The sequence below is a fragment of the Narcine bancroftii genome, unplaced genomic scaffold (assembly GCF_036971445.1).
Source record: "Narcine bancroftii isolate sNarBan1 unplaced genomic scaffold, sNarBan1.hap1 Scaffold_269, whole genome shotgun sequence".
Lineage (NCBI taxonomy): Eukaryota > Metazoa > Chordata > Chondrichthyes > Torpediniformes > Narcinidae > Narcine > Narcine bancroftii.
In genome coordinates this window covers 125039-142286 of record NW_027212004.1, presented here as the reverse complement: position 1 = coordinate 142286, position 17248 = coordinate 125039, and the positions used below count along the sequence as shown (strand labels likewise).

General features: G+C 44.3%; 1 long non-coding RNA gene across 1 annotated transcript in view; it reads right to left on the bottom strand.

The window, feature by feature from the left end:
- Window positions 1-1770: 1770 nt before the first annotated feature.
- LOC138750792 (uncharacterized) overlaps window positions 1771-17248 on the bottom strand; it is an 87424-nt gene continuing 71946 nt past the window's right edge. Inside the window, exons 2-3 of the long non-coding RNA XR_011349507.1 lie at window positions 2443-2532; window positions 1771-1974 (exon numbers count right to left, since the gene is read on the bottom strand). This is a non-coding gene — a long non-coding RNA (uncharacterized lncRNA). The remainder of the gene's footprint in view (window positions 1975-2442; window positions 2533-17248) is intronic.

Sequence of the window (17248 nt, the reverse complement as noted above, 5' to 3'; positions counted from 1 at the left end):
GCTCTGGGTAGTGGGGTTGCGGTGGCTCTGGGTAGTGGGGTTACGGTGTCTTTGGGTAGTGGGGTTACGGTGGCTCTGGGTAGTGGGGTTAAGGTGGCTCTTGGTAGTGGTGTTACGGTGGCTCTGGGTACTGGGGGTTACAGCGGCTCTTGGTAGTGGGGTAACGTCGGCTCTGGGTGGTGGGGTTACGGCGGCTGTTGGTCGTGGGGTTACGGCGGCTCTGGGTCGTGGGGTTACGGCGGCTGTGCGTCATGGAGTTACGGCGGCTATGGGTCTTGGGGGTTAAGGCGGCTCTTGGTAGTGGGATTACGGTGGCTCTGGATAGTAGGGTTATGGTGGCTCTGGGTAGTGGGGTTACGGCGGTTCTGGGTGGTGGGGATATGGCAGCTCTAGATGGTGGAGTTAAGACCCCTCTGGGTGGTGGGGTTACGGCAGCTCTGGCTAGTGGGGTTACAGCGGCTCTGGGTCGTGGGGTTACGACGGCTCTGGGTCGTGGGGTTCCGGCGGCTCTGTGTCGTGGAGTTACGGCGGCTCTGGGTCTTGGGTTTACGGCGGCACTGGGTCTTGGGGTTACGGTGGCTCTGGGTAGTGGGGTTACAGTGACTCTGGGTAGTGGGGTTACGGTGGCTCTGGGTAGTGGGGTTACGGTGGCTCTGGGTAGTGGGGTTACGGTGTCAGGGTAGTGGGGTTGCGGTGGCTCTGGGTAGTGGGGTTACGGTGTCTTTGGGTAGTGGGGTTACGGTGGCTCTGGGTAGTGGGGTTAAGGTGGCTCTGGGTAGTGGTGTTACGGTGGCTCTGGGTACTGGGGGTAACAGCGGCTCTTTGTAGTGGGGTTTCGTCGGCTCTGGGTGGTGGGGATACGGCGGCTGTGGGTCGTGGTGTTACGGCGGCTCTGGGTCGTGGGGTTACGGCGGCTGTGCGTCATGGAGTTACGGCGGCTCTGGGTCTTGGGGGTTAAGGCGGCTCTTGGTAGTGGGATTATGGTGGCTCTGGGTAGTAGGGTTATGGTGGCTCTGGGTAGTGGGGTTACGGCGGTTCTGGTTGGTGGGGTTATGGCAGCTCTAGATGGTGGAGTTAAGACCCCTCTGGGTAGTGGGGTTACGGTGGCTGTGTAGTGGGGTTACGGTGGCTCTGGGTCATGAGTTTACGGTGTCTCTGGGTCGTGGGATTACGGTGGCTCTGGGTCGTGGAGTTACATTGGCTCTGGGCAGTGGGATTAAGGTGGCTCTGGGTAGTGGGGTTACGGTGGCTCTGGGTAGTGGGGGTTAAGGAGACTCTGGGTAGTGGGGTTAAGGTGATTCTGGGTAGTGGGGATACGGTGGCTCTGAGTAGTGGGGTTACGGTGACTCTGGGTAGTGGGGGTTACGGTGGCTATGGGTAGTGGGTTACAACGGCTATGGGTGGTGGGGTTACAGCGGCTCTGGGTAGTGGGGTTACGGTGGCTCTGTGTAGTTTGGTTATGGTGGCTCTAGGTCGTGAGGTTACGGTGGCACTCGGTAGTGGGGTTACGGTGGCTCTGGGTCGTGGGGTTATGGTGGCACTCAGTCGTGGTGTTACGGTGGCTCTGGGTAGTGGGCTTACGGGACTCATTTAAGGACTCTTATATTTGGACTTCAGCGATTGTTTTCCAATGTATTGTACACTTTGTTTACAGTTCTTCATGGGATTAAATGTGTATGTTGTGTACAGTTTTCTTTGACTGCCAATAAGTGGTAATTGTGTCTGTCCAGAGGAAAAATGAATCTCTGAGTTTTTATGTGTGTACTTGTCAATAAATCGGAATCTATATGGCACCATTTGTTCCCAATTGTTCTTTATTTGTTTCCCTGCGTAGGTTGAGTTGGTTCTTTTTGGCATGACCAAGAAGTGGTAACTCTGCCTCGCCTCCAGGAACAAGAATCTCAGGGTTGAATCTGAAGTTGGCCCAAAGGGTCTGTTTCTACGCTGGGAATCTTTATGACTCTGTGAAAAGATCTGAGTGGCGGGAAATAATTTTTTTCAGGGAATGCCACAGTAAAGTCTGGAAATTCAAACTGTGTTTAATTGTAATGATTCAGCAAAAATATGAGGAGAATTAGGATCAGTTGTTGGGAGAGAACAGGGAAGCAGAGCTCAAGTCCCCTCCTTTCCTGTCACAAGGAAATACAAGACCATGAGAGAAGGTCCCACGGACATTGAGCCATGTACACGGTGCACAGGCTTTGTTGGGAAGAGTTGGAGCTGAAGCAGGGGCCCTCAGCAAAGCCACATCTGTCCCCATCTTTATAACCATCCTGACTGGGACTGTTGGAACCCTCCTTATTTGCTCAACAGCATTGAACACAGAACATTCCAGCACAGACCGGCCGTTCATTCCACGATGTTGTGCTGACCGACGTAAACCTTCTCCATAACAATCTAAACCCTCCCCACCTTACACCCGTCACCCTTTATTATCCTTACATCCATCTGCCTGTCAAAGAGTCTTCAATGTCCTGGTTGTCCCAGCCTCGATCACCACCCTCGGCAATGCATTCCAGGCAGTACCACTCTCTGTGTGGACAAACGAAAGAGTCAGATCTCTCTCACATTTCCAAGAGTTAAGATTCAATTTATTGCCATGTAATAAAGACAGTGCAACATTACACAAAATTTGTTTTTCGTCTGCTGTAGGGCAGACAGATTTGACATTGGCAGAAATTGCTTGAAGCACCTCTTTACAGTCAGAGAAAGAGAAGCAAATGAGACCTCCCCAGAGTCACTGAGCGTCCGTCAATTTGGCTCCAACCCTCCCATAGCCCCTGTTACCACACAGAATCTAGTCCAAACCATCAGCAGCTTGAGCTCCAGATCTGAGCCCCCATCATGATGAGGAACCCTTCAGGGACCTCGGCCCCCTCTCTCATCCTGCTTCAGATCCCTGGATCCACTTCGGCCAATCTTGAGCCAGTCTCCTGCAGTCCCGTGAATCCCTCAACTGCACTCGTCAGCAGCTCACAGCCTGAGGAGTTTCCTTCCCTCGAATCGCACCCCCCCGCCTGTGGGTTCAACCACAGAACCCCTCTCTGGGCTGCCGCTGTGATCCTGTCCCAGGGGTCACCTCCTCTTCATCTCCTTCTTAAACCGGGTTGGGCTCCCCATTTCCTGGTGCCCTGAGCCAGTCCTCTGCTTCCCCGAAGTCTCTCACCTCTCCTGGCTGCTGCCAATCATAGGCCCTGCTATCCTGGAGGCGGCCCCCACGGCTGCAACATTTTTAAAATAAAACCAGCGTCAGGTCAATTTACAGGTCTTTTAAAGCCTTTCCGGATCCAACAGCATTCAGACTAGATGGTAGGAGCCCACGACGGAGCACTGGGTTTCCGCTCTCCGTGGGTCTGCAGCTCCGCCAGTGCTGCCATGTTCTCCCAGTCCCAGCTCTATGAACAGTCAGGGTACCAAGGCTGTGTGGAGAAGCAGGGGAGTGGGATGGTGGGAGAATGGATCAGTTCATGATGAAATGGTGGAGCGGACTCGATGGTCTGAATGGCCGACCTGCTCCTAGGTCTCATTGTCTCATCTTTTGCAAAGTACAGACATGGTTTTTAAACCAAAACACACAATTTGTAAATCACAGTTTGGGCTTTTTAAATGAAAACTGCCCACATTTCGGCCCTGCAAAGTTGTGGTTTTTGATCCCAAAACACCACACATTTTGTCAAATACAACCTGATCTTTTGGAAAAAAATATTACTGTGCACTTTCCTGCAAAACACAGCACAGGCCCTTTGGCCCTCGATATTATGCTGACCCATATGTTCCAATACAAAACTTTCCCGACCCTGTTTTCTTTATCCATGTGCCTGTCTACGAGTCTCTTAAATCCCCTAATGTTTCAACCTCCACCTCCATTCCAGGCCACCACAACTCTGCTTAAAATAAACTTACCCCTGATGGATCACCGAAATTCCCCTCTCTCCACTGTGGACACATGTCCTCGGGTGTTTGCTATTCCTGCCCTGGGAAACAGGCGTTTGCTGCCCACCCTATCTATGCCTCTCTGAATCTGGGAGACCTCTATTAAGTCTCCTCTGATCCTTCTGCCTCCAAAAAGAAAAGGCCCAGCTTTACTTACCTTGCCTCATCACTTCTTTTCCAATCTGGACAACCTCTTTACAGGAAGGAACAGGTGAATCTTTGGAGAGGCTGCAGAGCAGATGGACCAGGATGTTGTCTGGATTGGAGAATGTGCCTTGTGAGGCAAGGTTCAAAGACCTTGGGCTTCTCCCTTTGAAGTGAAGAATGAGATGGGCCTTGGAAGTCTACAAGATGATGAGGCATAGATCGGGTGGACCACCAGCACCTTCCCCCAGTTTGGGAGAGTAGCAAACACCAGGTAACGTCTGTACACAGTGAGGGGAGGAATGTTTAGGGGAGACATCAGAACCAAACATTGAGAGGAGTGGGTGCCTGGAATGATTGACCTGGGAGGTGGAGGCTGGTACAGTCAGGACATCTAAAAGAGTCTGAGGGTCTTAGGCACATGGATGGAAGAAAGTGAGAGGGTGATGAGGAGATGGCTGCAGTTAAAGAAGACAGCTCACTCCCAAACTCCCCACAGCTGAGTGGGAAACACTTGCTTTCAGATCAGATTCGATACAATTTATTGTCATGTAATCAGACAGAAATGTAATATTACACATCATCAGCGACAATATTACAGCAGCAATCATCGGGCATGAACACCACCCAGAACATGCTCTGTTCTCACTGGCACCATCAGGAAAGAAGTCTCGATGCCACAAGCCTCGCACCACCAGTTTCAGAAAGAGCTGCTCCCCCTCCACCATCAGACTCCTCAACTACAAACTGTCACGTGAATCAAAGCTCGCACAACTGGAGGGGGAATAAATGCTTTGATTAGCTTATAACTATGGGAGGATCTCACAGACATCTTCGGAAGGGTTCTCTGTTTAGGCAGGAAAACAGGGTTAGATGGGGCAGAGCCAGGAGGCCGGGCCAGGTATCAGCGCAACACACTACCAGTGAATCCCAGTTCACTGCATTCACCCCTTCTTGTAGAATTTAGGGTCTGTGAATGAAGACAGAGATCATGGGTTCAGAAGAAAAGTTGAAAAATAAACATTTACAAATTTACAGAATTAAGCGATGCGGGGACCTGGAGATCCTGGTGGAGCACCTTAGCACTGGGGGGGGGGGGGCCTTAGGCTCCTTGGGTCTCCTGGTCCCCTTGTGAGGGAGGAGAGGTGGGCTGGTCCTCTGGCTTAATGGTGGAGGGGGATGCACTTTCCTCCTGATCTGGATCCCCCGAGGCCCTGACTGGGGGCTGTGAGAATGAGCTCCGTGACTTGCAGGGCACCTGAGGCAACAGACCCTTTGATCTGGTGGTTACCAGGGCCTGATGGAGACCGTGTTCTCCCTCCCATCCGGGTATCCACAAAGGCATACGTGGGATTGGTGTGGAGCAGGTTCGCCCTTTCCACCAGGGGGTCGGTTCTTGCTTCTCCTCACGTGCTTCCTGAGAAGGACTGGACCCGGAGTGGTGATCCAGGTTGGGAGTGTTGTTCTCGATGTCGACCTACTTTCCAAATTGAGTAAGAGCTTGTGACGAGTAGTGTTGGTCATGGTACATAGTAGCGACTGGATGGAATGGAGCGCCATAGGGAGGACTTCCTGTTACCCCTCACCAGCAGGTGGCTCGTCACTCATAAAGGATGAATCTAGCTGGGACACCTGAACAGTGCTCTAACAAACCTTTCCCAATTGATCTCCCAAAAACATATCTATATACTCTGTCACACATTGCTGAAGTCCACAATCAGCTCTTTGACGCAGACAGTGGGTGTTATATTGCTTCAGCCAAGATTTCTGTCTCCGTCCTGTGTGCTGACCCATTGACCCTTTTTATACAGTGCACTGCTGTGGTATCATTTGCTAATAAGTGATTGGAAAATGTAATTTCTTAATCAGTCATAGGTGCAAAGAGAATAGAGCAGGAGATGGAATTGGCCACCCTGTGACTCTCCGCTCCTGATTGTGGAGGAGATGAGTTTGCCAATCCGTACTCTTTGGGGTCTGAAGGGAATGAAATCCAAGTGGTCAAGTCACCTTTATTTATCATTCAAACCATTGCCATTAATATCACAGGAAAGATGAGAGAGGGTTTCTCCAGGAACAAGAAGCATATTGACATAAATCGAAATGAACTATTAAGTCATAAGACAATTTTTTTAAAAACCCACGAAAACAAACCCATGATATACGAGTACACATATGTTCTCGGAATAGAGGAGCCTGATGGCTTGCGGATAAAAGCTGTTACACAATCTGGATGAGTGGGCCCGAACGCTCCTTCCAGATGGAAGAATGGAGACCATTTCCAAGAAGGGTGTGTGAAGTCTTTCACCATTTTATTTGCCTTCCACGTGGATCTTGCCTTGTAGATGTCCATCATGGCAGGAAGAGAGACCTCAATGATATTCTCTGCTGATTCCACTATCCTCTGGAGGGTTTTGAGGTCTGAGGTGGTACAGTTTCCAAACCAGAGTGTGATGCAATGGCTCCGAATCCTCTCAATACATCCTCTGTAGGATGTCGTGTGGATGGAGGGTGGGAGATGAACTTTCCTCTGCCTTCAGAGGATGAAGAGATGCTACTGGGCTTTCTCGATAATGGAGCTGGTGTTGAGGACCAGGGGAGATTCTCCACCAAACGCACACCAAGAAACCTGGTCCTTTTCACAACCTCAACGGTGGAGCCGTCAGTGGTCAGTGAACAGAGATCCTTCGGGCCTCCCTGAAGTGGACAACCATCTCTTTGGTTTTATTAACATTCAGATATAGACTGTTGGCTCTGCACTAGTCTGTTAGCAACTGCACCTCAACACTGACTCATCATTCTTGCTGATAAGGCCCACCACGGTCGCATCATCAATGGACTTGAGGATATGGTTTGAGCTGAGTCTAGTTGCACAGCCATGGGTCAGCAGAGTAGACACCAATGGACAAGCCCACAGCCCGGGGGAGGTGGGGAGGGGTGATGATCTGGGAAGTCCTGATTGTGACCCAGAATGCTTGAGATCTCCCCCACAGGATGTCAAGAATCTAACTGCAGAGGGAAGTGTTTAGGTCCAGCAGGTTCAACGTCTCCATCAGGTACTGAGGTCTGATTGGGTTGAAGGCTGAAGTGAAGTCAATGAACAGCATTCCAACAGACCTGTGTTTGCTTCCAGATGGGTGAGGCTAAATGGAGGGAGGTGGTGATGGCATAATCCATAGAGCAGTTTGATCAATATACGAATGGCAGGGGGTCCAGTGAGGGGAGCAACAGGAGGTTGATGTGCCCCATGATGAGACTCTCAAAGCACTTCATGATGGTAGATGTAAATGGAGCAGGGCAGCCGTCACTGAGGAAAGAACTGATGACTTCTTCGGCCCAGGGATGATGGTGGCGGCTTTGAAGAAGTAGGAACTGTGCCCCTGTAGAAGCACAAGGTTGACTGGTGCTCTTCCGTCTTCTGTCTGGGGATGGGCTGTGGTCGTTCGGGCACAGGGGTTGTGACCTGGTTCATGGTGGCCTCGTTCTCTCATCGTCCACCACAACACATCGGCATGGGCTGCGACCGTCCTGGGATTTGAGAAGTCCTTGTCTGCTTGCAGGAACGGGATGTCCTCTGGCATTTGTTCGAGGAAGGCTTACTCAAGCATCAGGCAGGGTCTGTGACCTTCTATCAGTGCAAGCATCTCGTCCATCAAGGCCAATTTTATCAATACAGTCATCTGTTCTAGGAATAGGATAACCATCTGTTTTAGTTACTGAATTAACCTTCCTGTAATCTGTACAAAATCTAATAATTCCATCTGGTTTCGGTACCAGAATACAAGAAAAAAAAACCTTCTGAGTTTGAAGGTCTAATAATGTAATTTCTCAACATATATTCCACCTCCTGATCTATGATTTTACTCCTTAATGTATATACTATATAGGTCTGTCCCCCAGGCCATTGAGGTGCATCAGCCTGGCTGCGTGCTGCCAACAGGAGAGTCTAAAGATGCTGAGGAGAAGGGTTTTGAGGGTGATGCACTTGCCCTCCTCAGAGGGATCATGGATCAGATCAGCAACTCTAGCTGCTCTTTCCTTGTTGAGGGCACTCACCATGTGGTAGAACATGGTGGAGTCCGAGGTGATCTGCCGGAGTTGAAGATCCACCTCCACCTGCCTGATCCATGTGCGGGGCCGGTAGGTCCAGAATGGGGGAGCTTCACAGAGAGAGTGCTGATCGCCGAGGAATCCATGTTTTGAGACCAGATGTCATCTGGGCTCTGCAGGTTCACCAATGTAGTGGCCGCTACACACAGAAAACACCACAGGACTTGATGGAATTTCAAGGACAATTGTTTATCTGAATTTGGAGCGCCCCAATTTAAAGCCAACGTGAGTTCTGCCCCACGCAGTGGTGACATCATTAAGTGGCCCAGGACACAAACTGAGGCCATGAGGCAATAAGCAAGCCCTGACAGCGGTACAAACAGGGCCGGTTCATTCACAGAGATGTGCACCACCACCAAACCTTATTATGAGGATAAGGGGAGTGGAGAACCATCTGTTTCAGGTGTTTGCTGTAGACAGGGTTGAGGAAGTTATCGATCACAAGATTATGGAAACAAAATCTTGTGAGGGTAACCTTAAAGAAACCATGGTTCCTGAGTGCCTATCGAACTCAGCAATTTTGGAAAATTTGGAGGAAAAGTTAGGTCATCTTAAATCACAAGAAACGGATGCAATTGAAGGAATTAATTTTGAAATTTACAAATTTGTTTCCTGATGTGCCAAAAAAAGACATCAGTGATTTATCATGATGTAGATGTGGGAGAAGCAAGTCCCATGAATCAACACCCATATAGTATATACATTAAGGAGTAAAATCATAGATCAGGAGGTGGAATATTACATTATTAATATTAGACCTTCAAATATTAGACCTTCAAATATTAGACCTTCAAACTCAGAAGGTTTTTTTTTCTTGTATTCTGGTTCCGAAACCAGATGGAATTATTCGGTTCTGTTCAGATTACAGGAAGGTTAATTCAGTAACTAAAACAGATGCTTATCCTATTCCAAGAACAGATGACTGTATTGATAAAATTGGCAAAGCTAAATTTCTTACTAAGTTGGATTTGTTGAAAGGTTACTGGTGTCTGTCTTTAACTGGGAGAGGAAAGAATATTTCGGCTTTTGTAACTCCATCTGGTTTATATGAGTATAATGTGTTACCTTTTGGCATGAAAAATGCCCCTGCTACATTCCAAAGGATGATTAATTTGGTAATCCAAGGGTTAACTCATACAGATGCTTATATTGACAAAGGGGGTGATGTGGCCATCTTGGGTCTGTCCTCAGGGTGCACTGGGATCTGGTGATATCTGCACACCAGGTAAACCTTGGAGAAAGCCCTCACACCATGCAGGTTGGCCGTAAAGTTCTGGATGTGAGGGATGGGGTAACGGTCAGGAATGGTTGCCTCGTTGAGTCGTCGACAGTCTCCGCAAGGACGCCAGCCGCCGGAGACTCACTAACCTGACAGGTTGACACTGTGGAATCCTTGATGAAATTGAAACTTAAATGCGAATTTCCTTAACTACTTTCTGGTTTCTGGTTGAAAAGTACATATTTCAACTTCTTTAACTGTTTTACATGTGCTATTAATATTTAAACATGACAGTTCATAGATGTCAAAACAATGTTTAATCAATTCCCAAAAAAGCATTTATTTTAATGTTTGTAGTTTCATTATAGCATTTATATTAGGCTTTTTTAAAATGGAAATGTGGATGTGAATTTCCTGATGTACATTTGTTTTCTTGAAGAAAAATCATTTTACATGTGTTGTTAATTTATACACAACACAGTTCATAGCTTGTGAAAACAAAGATTAAACATTTCCCAAAATGCCATTTATTTTAGTGTTTGTAGTTCCTTTCCATTTTAACATCCCAATTTTATACTCTGAGACTCAAGAACTTTACAGGTTGACACTGTGGAGTTCACTTCCATAAAAATGTCACACCTTGAAACTCACTCACATCACCAGGTCACACTGTGAAAATTACTCACATCCCAAGTTTACACTGTGGGACGCACTCACATAACATTTACAATGTGGGATTCACTAAGTCAACAAGATTATACTGTGCAAATCTCTCACATACCAAGTTTACACTGTGGGACTCACTCACATAACATTTACAATGTGGGATTCACTAAGTCAACAAGATTATACTGTGCAAATCTCTCACATAACAAGTTTACACTGTGGGACTCATTCACATTACATTTACAATGTGGGATTCATAAAGAAGACATGATTACACTGTGGGACTCACTAACATAAAGTTTACAATATGGGATTCACAAAGAAAACATGATTATTCTTTGGAACTCACTCACATCACAAGGTTACACTGTGGAACTCACTAACAAAACATTTTCAATGTCGAACTCCAATGAGAAAACAAGGTCAAAAGGTGGGACTCACTCACTTACAAGGTTAGACGGCGGGTAAAAATCACATCACATGTTCATTCTGATGAATTCATTCAAATAACAAAGTTACATTGTGGAATCCCCCTCAATAAGAAAGATAAACTGGAAGAGTCATGTAATGGAGTAGGGGCCGGTAGGAGAATACCAGCCCTCTCCAGAAAAAAAGGTAATAAGTGAAGAAAAAGCAAAGCCCCTGTCTTGGGTAAACTTATACCTCTCATTTTGTTCATTTTAGATTGGTCACAGTGTTTGAGCCACCGAAAGAAAATAGACAAACACACACCGAGAACAGTTCAGTTTATACAAATGTTTATTACTAATTCAAAAGCTGATTTCACACTACAATATGCAAGCCCTTCCCAACTATACTTATCAATGCCTGGGCTGGTCCCAAATGCCGAAGCGAGGCTACAACTGCACACTTGTAGTAGGTTGTCAGGGCGCCGGTAGCAGCTTCTCCACCTCCCCCGACCGGGACGTTGCTTGGACTCAGGCTGTTCTTCCTTCTTGACAAGGGGTGTTCCCACCCCTCGGAGAGTCTAAACTTAAGCAGCAGGACCACAGGCTTATATACCCCAAAAACAATTAATCATGCGCCTCCTCCTTCTAACATTTGTCAGTCAAAATCAAAACTGAACATTATATTCTACAATTTAGAAGATTAATTATTATGGAACCAGGATGTTATGATTTCCTCGTTTATCTCGTAGATACAAAGACTTATTAAAACTTCTCGAGCAAGACAGGTTGTGACCAATTTGTCAATTTCAGAGTGTTGCATTTGACAACTGCTTTCCCTGGGCCTCACAGTGGAATTCCATTTCAAAGTCTATCTTCAGATAAATCCCCATGGCTGAGTTTAATTACATTTGCTAGTTCTGAAAGTAAGGTGACCTGCGTGTGGACCCAGTGTCGTCAGTTCCATATAAGCAAAAAGCATCTGTGTACATGGTTTTAATCCTCCATTACAGCCCCAGACACACAAATCATAACAAATAAAAAATAAAGGTTTGGAGAAAATGGCTCCTCAGAAAGAAAAGCCAAAACAACAGGAAGAAAAGAATAAAGACGCCAGAAGAGAAAGTGAAGGCCTTACCTGCACGAAAAAGCAGGGACCCGCCGTGGAAAGAGGAGCCCGCTCCCCGAGGTGAGTGGAGACCCCGCAGGGTCGTGACCCACCAACTGTGGGACTGCAAAAATGGCTCACGGAGCCAAATAGGGGTGCACCACTGCGGATGCGCGAAGAATCGTGCATGCGCGATGTGCATGACAAGGAGAATACTGACGGGAGGGGGACCAGCTGTGGAGTTAAACTCCACAGCACCAACAGCTGTGAGATGCCCGACAGCAGGGCTCCCAGTCGGAAGATAAAGAAAGCAAATGGAAAGGGAGGGATCTGAAAGAAAAAAGGAAGCAAGAGACACAACAGATAAACAGCCCAGAAGAAGAGGACCAACATCAAGAAACCATGGAAAAAAACCCAACAAACTGAGACAAGCAGCTCATCCAGAAAGTCCAAAGAGATACAGATACAAGGAAGAGAAATAGAAGACACAAACCCAAGAGCAGACACAGAAGAAGAAGAAGGAGAACACCAAGCTCTGCACAGAGGAATAGGAGGTAAAATGAATGGAGAGTACATAAAGAAAAATTATTTTTCAAGAACAAATGAAAGCATTAAAAGAATGGCTGACACTAGAATTTAGTGAAATGAAAAGTACAGAAGAAAAAGTGAGTAGAATAGAGCTGGTCATAAGAGATGTAGGGAAAGGATCAGATAATGTGGAAGAACGTGTAATGGTGGTAAAAATGGAAGTGAACAACCTAAAAAGAAAATTGGAAGAAAGTGACAAAAAAGTTAAAGAAACACAGGAGTTGTTAGCCCAGAAGTTGGATATAATGGAAAACTATAGTAGGTGAAACAATATAAAGATAGTGGGCCTTAAGGAAGATGAAGGTGGCAAAGATATGAAAGAATTTATAAAAGAATGGATCCCAAAGGTCCTGGGAATGCCAGAAATGCAGGAAGGAATGGAAATAGAAAGCACACACAGAACATTAGCCCCGAAACCACAGTCACAACAAAAAACAAGATCCGTTTTAGTAAAATTCCTGAGATACATGACAAGAGAAAATATATTGAAGAAGGCAATGAATAAAATTAGAGAAGACTAAAAACCACTGGAATACAAAGGTCAATTTTTTTTCTACCCACACATAAGTTTGGAGCTCCTAAAGAAGAGGAAGGAGTTTAATGCAGCAAAATCGATCCTATGGTAGAAAGGCTTTAAATTTATGTTAAGATATCCAGCGGTGCTTAAAATAGTTACCCGGGGCAGCAAAATGGACTGTTCTCGGATCCGGAGAATGCACGAGAATTTGCAGAACACCAGCAAGACAGATAGAAAGATGAAGAGATGTAACAAGAACAAAGAATGACGGTAAACTATATATGAAGATGTAAAAATAATGTATAAATAAGAACTAAAGGAGGGAAGAAAAGGGAAGTCAGGGAGTAGGGGGAAAGAAAAGAGGAGGAGTTAACAAATAAATAAATAAAACATAAAAAGAAAAAGAGAAGAAACGAGTAGGAGCTTTGTTATAATGTGAAGATAAAAGTCTTTTCTGGAGGGGGTTGGGTGGGAGAGAATAACAGTTACTGCGAAATCAGTTGACACTTGCGAACGGGTTCGCAGTCCGAATGGAGAGGGAAGTTGTGGTTGCCCAGCAAGGGACAAGGGGTGACTCAGAGATGGTGGACAGTTGGGTTTAAGGGAATTATAGATGTGGGAATGGTGGAAATATTTTATGTTTTAGAAGTGTTGTCATTCAGTGCATTCAAAAAAAGAAAACTGAGAAATGGAAATGGGGAAAAGGTGGTGGTGAGGAGGTGGAAATGAGATGTAAACAAAGTATGAGATGGCTATGTTGAACTATATGACTATAAATATTAATGGAATACATAACCAAATCAAAAGGAAGAGGATATTAAATTTACTGAAAAAATAGATATAGCATTCGTGCAGGAAACACATCTAACTGAAGTGGAACAGAAGAGATGAAGGAGAGAGTGGGTCGGGCAGGTAACAGCACCATCATATAATTCAAAAGCCAGAGGTGTAGCTATATTAATCAATAAAAATGTACCAATCAAAATAGAAGAGGAAATGATAGATCCAGCAGGGAGATATTTAATGATAAAATGTCAGATATATTCAGAACTCTGGAATTTGGTCAATATCTATGCACCTAATGAAGAGGATCAAAAGTTTATGCAAAATATTTTTTTGAAGATTGTAAAAACACAGGGGAATATATTGATAGGAGGGGACTTTAACCTTAATTTGGATTCAAAGATGGATAAAACTGGACAAAAGACTAGCAGAAAGTACAAAGTAGCCAAATTTATGGTTAAATCAATGCAGGAAATGCAACTTTTGGATCTATGGAGGAAGCAACACCCAAAGGAGAAGGAATACTCATATTATTCGAGTAGACATAAAACATACTCAAGGATTGACCTGTTCCTGTTGTCAGCCCATATCCAAGGGAGAGTTAGGATAATGGAATATAAAGCTAGATTGTTATCTGAACGCTCACCCCTGTTATTAGCATTAGAACTGGAGGACATCCCAACAAGAACATATAGATGGAGATTAAACTCCATGCTACTTAAAAGACAGGGTTTTAGAGAATTTATTGAGCGCCAAATTAAAATGTACTTTGAAATAAATATGGAATCAGTGAAAGACAAATTTATATTATGGGATGCAATGAAAGCCTTCATCAGAGAGCAGATAATAAGTTATGTAACTAAGATGAAAAAGGACTACAATCGGGAAATAGAACAGCTGGAAAGGGAAATAGTAAGTACAGAAAAAGATCTAGCATCAAGGGGAGATACAACAAAAAGAAGAGAATTGCCAGACAAAAAAAAATATGAAACACTACAAATGTATAAGGTGGAGAAGAACATAATGAAAATAAAGCAGAAGTATTACGAGTGAGGAGAAAAAATGCACAAAATACTAGCTTGGCAGCTTAAAACAGAACAAGCTAAAAGAACGGTTTTGGCATCAAGGAAAAAAGACAAAAAAAATTACATAAAACCCAACAGAGATCAATGAAAACTTTAAGGAATTCTAGGAGGAATTATACTGAACTGAGATTGAAGGAAAAGAAGACAAAATAGATGAGTTTCTCGCTAAAATTGAACTACCAAAATTGCAAGAAGAGGAAAACAATCATAGCTCAAAAAACAATTTGAAAAGATGAATTAACTATTTCCATGCACCCTCCCCCTTAACGTCTATTTTTCTAAATCCACTCCATGATCGAAACATCTCCACTTAACCCAACCCACATTTCTTCTCCCATTCAAAGCACTCAGTAATACACCAAGGCAGTAAAATAAAATCTCAATGCTGGAAATACTCAGCAGATCATCTACTGGAAAAATAATCGGAGTTAAAAACTTCAGGTTGATAACCTTTCACTGGGATTCAGAAAGATGATCAAATAAACCTGATTCTATTTGCTGTGAAAAAGAAGAGGGGAAATAACAAAATGAATAGATGGGATGAAAAGCCCGAGCAGCAGAAATGGCAGTGGTGCTGGATGAGTGGAGTCGACTGGTTGATCAGCACCTCTGTCTGGATGGAGGGGGAAAGGATACACAAGACAAACATGATGCCGTCACTGTGAGGTTCAATACGACAGCTGCAGAGAATCTGAAATGAAGGAATGGTGAAAATACTTGTTTTTGGATCAATGTGACAAAATTTGACCTGACAAAAGAAAACAAAATTGCGTTGCACTGCCAGAACTCTCTTGATCAAGGGACACAATAAAATAGTCCAGAAGCCAACATTATAAAATTGAACAGCCAAGTTATGCAAATTGGCAGGAAGAGATAAAACAGAGTTACATAATTCCATGAAAGTGGTGTCACAGGAGGGAGTCACGTGATGGAGTAGAGACTGGTCAGGGAATTCCAGCCCTCTCCGGAAAAGTTGAAAAAAAACACACAAAACACAACGGTACAAGAATAAAAATTAAAACAAAGTAAAAGTAAAGGTGAGAAGAAAATGGCAGCGAAGAGAGAAAAGTCGAAAGCAACGGGAAGAAGAGAAGATGAAAGAACGTCGGAAGAAGAAGGTGAAGGCCTTACCTGTCCGAGGAGGCCCGCCGCGGAGAGAGAAGTCCGCTCCCTAAGGTCGGTGGAAGTCCCAAGCTCGGGACTACAAAAATGGCTCGCGGAGCCGAGTAAAACTGCGCAACCGCACATGCGCGATGCGCATGAAAAAAAAACACACTGACAGGAGGGGGGAACAGCTGCGGAGTCGATCTCCACAGCTGAGAGTGACAGCTGCAACACAGCAACAGGAAGAGAACATAGAAAATAACAACAACATGAAAGAAGAGAGCAAAAAGAAAACAAGGAAACAATAGATGGCCAACCCAGAGGAAGAAGAAGAAGAACAAAGAGAAATGGAAGAAGAAGGGAAAGGCAGGACAATGGATATATCTTTTTTTAAAGAATATATGGAATCAGTGAAAGAATGGCAATTACAAGAATTTAATGAGATAAAAAGAAGAATTAAGAGTGCAGAAGAAAAAATGAATAAAATAGAAATGGTCATATCAGAGATAGGAAAAAGAGTGGAAAATGTGGAAGAACGAGAAATAATCGTAGAAATGGAAGTAGAGGACAAAAGATAAATTAGAAGAATCTAATAAAAAAGTTAAAGAGGCACATGAGCTGTTAGCTCAGAAGATAGATATAATGGAAAACTATAATAGAAGAAATAATATAAAGATAGTGGGCCTTAAGGAAGATGAAGAAGGCAAGAATATGAGAGAATTTATAAAAGATTGGATCCCCAGGGTCCTAGGAAGACCAGAATTACAGGAAGAAATGGAAATAGAGAGGGCACATAGAACACTAGCCCCGAAACCACAACCGCAGCAAAAACCAACATCCATTTTAGTAAAATTCTTAAGATATACAACAAGAGAAAATATATTGGAGAAAGCAATGAAGAAAATAAGAGAAGACAAAAAGCCACTGGAATACAAAGGTCAATTTTTTTTTTCTATCCAGACATAAGTTTTGAACTCCTGAAGAAGAGGAAGGAGTTCAATACAGCAAAAACGATCCTATGGAAAAAAGGATATAAATTTATGTTAAAGTACCCAGAGGTACTTGAAATAGTTATTCCAGGGCAACAAAACAGACTATTCTCGGATCCAGAGGAAGCAAGGAAATTTGCAGAACAACTACAAAACAAGCAGAGAGATGAAGACATATAATGAGAGTAAAAATGACCACGAACTATATGTATGTGTGTATATGGGTATATATAGATATATATATATATCTATATATATATATATATAGATAGATATATATATCTATCTATATATACATATAGATGTGTATGTATATATGTGTATACATGAATGTATCCGTATTTAGAGGAAAATATATAGTATAGATAAGAATTAATAAGGGAATGAAAGGGAATAGAGGGAATAACGAGGGAATTAAAAGAGTGACTTTTGATATATATGAAAATTGAAATCTTCTCGGGAAGGGGTTGGGTGGAGAGGAGTTACGGTCACTGCAAAATCAGTTGACGCTTTCGAGTGAATTCGCAAATCCAAATGGACAGGGGAGACGTGGTTGCCTGACAAGGAATAAAGGGCAACTCAGGAGGGGGAGGGGAGA